This window comes from Marmota flaviventris, chromosome 7 (genome assembly GCF_047511675.1).
Source record: "Marmota flaviventris isolate mMarFla1 chromosome 7, mMarFla1.hap1, whole genome shotgun sequence".
Taxonomy (NCBI): Eukaryota; Metazoa; Chordata; class Mammalia; order Rodentia; family Sciuridae; genus Marmota; species Marmota flaviventris.
Genome location: NC_092504.1, coordinates 125,347,800 through 125,355,141, shown reverse-complemented (window position 1 = coordinate 125,355,141; position 7,342 = coordinate 125,347,800). Strand labels below are relative to the sequence as shown.

At 34.0% G+C, this 7,342-nt stretch overlaps 1 pseudogene; it reads right to left on the bottom strand.

The window, feature by feature from the left end:
• Window positions 1-285: 285 nt before the first annotated feature.
• LOC114085426 (transcription initiation factor IIA subunit 2 pseudogene) lies at window positions 286-605 on the bottom strand (annotated as a pseudogene).
• Window positions 606-7,342: the final 6,737 nt, after the last annotated feature.

Here is a 7,342-nt window from a genome sequence, read left to right as displayed (position 1 = left end):
CCATTATTTATTTAGTTTTAAAATGAGTATGTTAAAGAATGTTCTTAAGAAGGCAACAACTTTTGATTAGTCATTTAAAAAAATTACATTTCTTCATGCTGTATAATAAAGGTAATATAAGAGAATGTAGTTATAAGCTTCTTTTTGCTGGAATTCCGATAGTACAGTACAGTTTAGTCATTTATGTAATGCTAGAATAAAATTTAAAAAGTCTCTTCTTTGCTTCTCTTCAAAAAGTGATGAATAATAACAGAAGATGGCCTGAAAAGGTCAATTTTTCCCCATTCATTCTGTAGTTTTGGAGCCAGTATTTTTAGCATCACAGGCTACAATTTTTACTTTATCCACTTTAATAAGTTCTGTCACCTCTCTGAATTCAACACTGTTCAGTACAAAAGTCCACACATTATCTATATATATTTAGAGATCCCTGAAATTGACTCTATTCCTGAACTTCTGAGCCCATGTTGAATTTATAGCCTTATCAAACTGAAGTAGAACTTGAAGGGCAAGTTGGGGGAGATCTGTTGAGACGCTATGAGCTCATTTAGGCTCTCCTGAAGACTGGTTCCCAAAGTGGTATTTCTGTATAACTGGTGTGCCATGGCTTAGGAGGAAGAAACCAGTTTTGCTTCAGGTTTGCATTGATGTCCTGAGGGCAAGGCTCTTCGCTCTGGGGAACTCACAGAAGAGGAGCCACCAGGAGCCTGGATGGAGGTGCCCACCTCGCCAACCACCTCTTCAGATGCTGCAGGAAAATCCTCATTTTTTCTCTTGAGACAAGATCTAGCTAAGTTGCTGAGGCTGGCCTCGAACTTGTGATCCTCTTGCCTCAACCTCCAGAGTCACTATGATTACAGGCACATGCCACTGCACCTGACTTCTTATAATAATTCATAGGACTCATACTAGACTTTAGAAAATAAGTTAAGGTTTTATATAATGACACATTAATGAACCATTGCTATTGTACTTATATAATCAGAATCCACTTTTTAATATGATATCCCTGGAAGTTCACATGTACTTCAAAGTTTTAAAAGCAGTGAACTATACAAGCTATGATATTTCAGTCTTGTAAACTTCTCTTATTTTGAAAAAAATAAAACAATTTTGCTGAGGTTTAATTCATGTACATAGAATAAGAAGTATTTAAAGTGTATAAATAGATATCTGAGTCTGACATATGTATTAATCTGGGAAATCACCATTACAATCTTTCTTTTAAATATAATATTATATCTAATGTAGAAATAAAACGAATGTGTTATTTGATATGGGATCAAAAAGGGCTTGATAAACTAAGTGTGGTGGTAAATGCCTCCAATCCCAGGGCTCAGGAAACTGAGACAGGTGGATCACAAATTCGAGGCCAGCCTTAGCAACTCGGTGAGGCCCTCAGCCACTTAGTTAGAACCTATCTCAAAGAGGGGATGTGGCTCAGTGGTTAAGAACCCTTAAGTTCAATCTCTGATATGGAAAAAAAAAAAGAAAAAGAAAAGAAAGACTTAATAGACTGCTTAGACTGCTACCTTCTAGATTTTTTATGCTGGAAAAATTGGCATCAATATCAAATGCTTTATTTAGAACTGATAATACATGCTTTTTTGTTGTTTGTTTATTTTAATGTGATGCTGAAGATCAAACCCAATGCCTCACATGTGCAAGGCAAGCGCTCTACCACTGAGCCACAAACCCAGCCCAATATGTGCTTTTCATTGAAGTAAAAAACATTAACATGAAATTTATCTCCGTAACCATTTCTAAGTCTTCAGTTCAGTAGTGTTAAGTATCTTCACATTATTGTGAAACAGATTTCCATAACATTTTCATTTCATAAACCTGAAACTATACCCATCAAATAACATTGTAAGTTTAGCACACATGCAGCCAAAGCAAGCACAATAGTATATGCTTTTGTAAATATCATTACTTTATTTGCCTTTATAGAATTTCTTAATTCTTTTGATGTTTTTAAGGACATCATTTATGCTGAGTTTAGTCCTGCATCATTTTGATTGACTTTTTGACTAAAAATGTTATGTCAAATTAGTCCTAAGAGAGTGTTTAAAGTGGGTATTTCCAACTTATGCCTAGAGCTTTTCTTTTTTTCTTTCTTCTTGTTGCTGGGGATTGAATCCAGGGCCTCATGAAATGCAAAGCACATGCCGTACCACTGAGCTCCACCCCCAGCCTCTATACCTGTCTTGAGTTCTAGAATTTGCATCTTTATTAATATCATCAATAATTTTTATAAAAGAGCCTTATAAGCTGGTGCGTGCCTGTAATTTTAGCTACTTGGGAGGCTGAGATAGAAGGACCACAAATTCCAGGCCAGCGTGAGCAATATATCAAAATAAAAAATAAAAAGAGCTGGGGAGATAGCTCAGAGGTAGAACACCTCTGGGTTGGTGCAAACTATTCAATGTAACAATATCTGCATTTTTTAAAAACCCACATATCTAACAATTTTTAATTATCTACACTTAGGGTTGAATCTGAAAAATAATTCGATAATATTTAATGGTTTACTTTATTTAAATGATTTATTAATCACAGTTGCTATAATTTAAATTGTTTATGTATTGAACTCCCTTTATATTGTGCTACATTACTTGATGCCAGTGTTTGTAATCTATGTAATATATACCTTATCATGCACAGTTTTTGTTGTGATTTCTGTGATATGAAGAAAACTCTCATTATCTCACTCAAATGCTTATTACCTGATCCTTTGAATGTTGAACAGCCTTGGCAAAAACTGCATCTGCATATTATGCCCTTAACAATATCACACTGGGATGATCTCTACTGCTGCAAAGACATTGGATTTTATATCAATTTTGATTGCAATGTTCACTTCACCTCATGATTATAAGAATGTGATACAAAATCTACTCATCTTTATGTCCATTCTTACTCTTTACGTGATTTTTGCCCCTTTCCCAAAAAGTATTGCAGTAAAGATAAAAAGTAAAATAAATTAATAAGGATCAAGTTATTCCTTGCTTTGTTCCCTCACCATTATGGAGAACTGATCTACAATTCTGAAAGTTTCTGAAAAAATCCCAGTCTGAACTATATTTTGAAAGTCTAAAATTCTGTACACAAGGTGGATAATTTTCAACAAGAGTGTACAATTTTTTATCACTCGAATTAGTTGGACATTACCTAGAAAGATTAGTCTGAATTTTTCCCCATTTGGAGTTTTTCTTGTTATTTTTCAGTTATAGTTGACATATAGGTAGAAGATAAAAGCTTAACTTGTCCCACTGATGTGGTATCAGTGATATATTCCATTGAGATTAATCTTTTTTAAAATTTGTTTTGTCTAGAGTGATTTTTTAAAAAAAAATTTTAGATGTTGATGGACCTTTATTTTATTCATTTATTTGTATGTGGTGCTGAGGATCAAACCCAGTGCCTCACACATGCTACAAAAGTGCTGTACCACTGAGCTACAGCCCCAGCCTGAGATTAATCTTTTTATAAAGTATTTCACATTTTTTCCCAAAAGCTTATTCAATAATGCCAATATTATATTTTATCTATCTTAAACATCATTGGTGGTTAATCAAGCATTTTAACTTAGAATTTATAATATTTTAATGTAATATCTAAGCAATATACAGGTGAAAATTTAATAATAACTAAATTTTGTACTGAAGATATGCTAGTAAAAACAAACAATAGAGCCTACATCTTGGGAGCAAATCTTTACCCCTCACACATCAGATAGAGCACTAATCACTAGGATATATAAAGAACTCAAAAAGCTAGACACCAAAAAAACAAATAATCCAATCTATAAATGGGCCAAGGACTTGAAGAGACACTTCTCAGAAGATGATGTACAATCAATCAACAAACACATGAAAAAATGTTCATTATCACTAGCAATTAGAGAAATGCGAACCAAAACCACTTTAAGATTTCATCTTACTCCAGTCAGAATGACAACTATTATGCATACAAACAACAATAATTGTTGGCGAGGATGTGGGGAAAATGGTACACTCATACATTGCTGGTGGGACTGCAAATTGGTGCGGCCAATATGGAAAGCAGTATGGAGATTTCTTGGAAAATTGGGAATGGAACCACCATTTGACCCAGCTATCCCTCTCCTTGGTCTATACCCAAAGGATTTAAAAACAGCATACTACAGGGACACAGCCACATCAGTGTTTATTGCAGCACAATTCACAATAGCTAAATTGTGGAAACAACCTAGATGCCCTTCAATAGATGAATGGATAAAAAATGTGGCATATATACATAATGGAATATTACTCAGCAATAAAAGAGAATAAAATTATGGCACTTGCAGGTAAATGGATGGAGTTAGAGAAGATAATGATAAGCGAAGTTATCCAATCCTAAAAAACCAAATGCTGAATGTTTTCTTTGATATAAGGAAAACTGATTCATAGTGGGATAAGGAGGGGGAGCACAGGAGGAATAGACGGACTCTAGATAGGGCAGAGGGGTGGGAGGGGAGGGAAGGGGCATGGGGTAATTAATGAGTTGAATATGATGATCATTATTATCCAAAGTACATGTATGAAGACACACATTGGTGTGAGTATACTATGTATACAACCAGAGATATGAAATAATTGAGCTCTATATATGTAATAAAAAATTGTAATGCATTCTGCTGTTAAATATATATAAAAAAATTCCTACAATTACATAGTAATCACTCACTTATAACTGTATAGTAAGGGTTTATGTATAACATATCTGTATAATAAATTTATAAGTTAAAAATATTTATATAATGTAAATATATATTTATACTGTATATTTAGAAATATTAACATTTGTTTACAATGTTATATTTTTTAAAAAGTAACATATTTTACAGATTGTTTATAAGTAAATATATACATATATGACATACATCTATTATAAACCATACATATAATACATATAACATGTTAAGCTATTTCATAATATATTTTATATTTATGTCTATATTTATGAATAAATATATTCTACACACATGTTTATACATGCATGTATTATATACACATGATAAATGATAATATATCACTATATGTTATTCAAATTTATATTATGAATAAATATATTATAACAGTACTTTAAAATTAATTACTGATGACCTATTTTATAATGGAAATACTTATGGGTTTAAGGCTTAATTTTAATACTCACTGACTCAACAATAACATTTTGGTACAGCAAACAAATGGAAGATCTGAACTCCAATATAAAATGTCAAATTTAGGGCTGGGGATGTGGCTCAAGGGGTAGCGCGCTCGCCTGGCATGCGTGCGGCCCGGGTTCGATCCTCAGCACCACATACAAACAAAGATGTTGTGTCCGCCGAAAACTAAAAAATAAATATTAAAAATTCTCTCTCTCACCTCTCTCTTTAAAAAAAAAAATGTCAAATTTAGCCAAGAGTACCAGTACCAATAGGAAATTTATTTCTCTTTTTTTAATTTTCAAAACATTTGATAATCATTACATCAGCCAGAAGACACAGCTCTCTGTCAATAAACACAGATTATCTTAGATATTAAGTCATTGAGATTTTTCCATTATCAAATTTGCACCTCATTCACAAAATGGAATGAAAAATATCAGTCAAATTAGAAAACAACCCTTCACTTTAATCTGCTAGATAATTATACTGATTTTGTGGGATGAGATACATTAGTACCATCTGTTGGAAAATTATCACTACAATTATACAATTTGTCTGAAATAATTAAGAACATCTGTATTAGTTATCTCTTGCTATTTACCTAACTATCTATCAAATTATCTGAAAAGTTAGCAACTTGAAGCAACAGTATACTTCAGTCACTGTCCCACAGTTTGTATGGATCAGGAATTTGGAGGGAATGCAGTTAACTGATCCTAGAGGTCTCCTGAGATGGCAGCCACAGTATTAGTGTGAACTTCAGTGTTCTGGAGGCCTTCCTGGGACTGGAGATCTGCTTCCAGAGCTGCTCCCTCATAAGGCTGTTGGCAGAAGGCCTCGGTGCCTCACCCACAGGCAGCTTAAATCCTAACATTATCACATCTGGGTAAAGAACAACCTGAATATTCATATGGTGTCCCTATTATTCCATTTATAATGTAAACAACTGAGAGACAAAAATCTTTCAGGGGCTTGAATTATAAAATAAGCCTTCCGTGATAAGTTATATCAAGCTGTTTAGGGAAGGGTGGCTTAGTGCAAACCCAAACTCTTAGAAAATCCAGTAATTTAGGGCCCAGATATAAACCTGGCTAGTATTTTGGTAAGAAACAAGTTTTGATCCATGTAGGATATGCACTGGGCACAATCCCAAAATTTAATTCAGTTTTACAAGGTTACAGTGGCTGGATCAGGATTTTTTAAAAAACATTTTGAAAGTTGTTTTATTATTTCCCTTGAACTGAAGTTAGGGAAAACATGAAAACTAACATGAAGTCATAATTCGGTTGCAATTATATCTTTGTATTTCCTGTTTGGAGTTTTACCTATTTTGACCAAAATTATCTGTGATGTGAAATTAAGCCTCATCAGTACAAAGTAGTATTTATTTTCCAGAGAGAACTGTGAATTGTCTATCTTATGAAAGATTCACCTAGTAAGGCAATGGGGCACCCACTCCAGAGCAAGATAAGAAAAAATAAGGGTTCTAATGACAGGCAGGACAGCACAATATTTCAGGTAGTAACCAGCTCTGGAAACATGATGTGTAAAATAATACTTGTTAGGGACTAGCTTTGTTTGCAGCAAGAAAGTTTGTGGTATTATATTTAAGACCCAGAGTTGTTTGCAGTTAGAGCAACACCACTTGGCTGGGAGCTTCTGTATCTAGGGAGACATGGATAGAGAAAAATATTTACAGGCAAATGTAATCAAGAGAATTTAGAATGCTATCAACAAGATCGATGGCTCAGTCTCCCAGTCATTCCCACAGCTAGCATGTATTTGGCCTTCCTGTTTTGCATGTCTCACTGTTTCAACCACCTTTTTTTTTAATTATTTCATCTACATTATTATTTTTTCTTTTTTTTTTGGTACTGAGGATTGAACCCAAAGGTGCTTAACCACTGAGCCACATCCCAGCCCTTTTTTATATTTTATTTAGAGACAGTGTCTTGCTGAGTTGCTTAAGGCCTTGTTAAATTGCTGAGGCTGGCTCTGAACTTGCATCTTCCTGCCTCAGCCTCCTGAGCTGCTGGGATTAAAGGAGTGCACCACCATGCCCGGCACATATTAAGTATTGCTTCCTATTCGCACTTAAAGACAATATCTTATACCTTAAAATAGGAAAGAAATTTTTATCTTCCCATAGGACACACTGGAGAATTC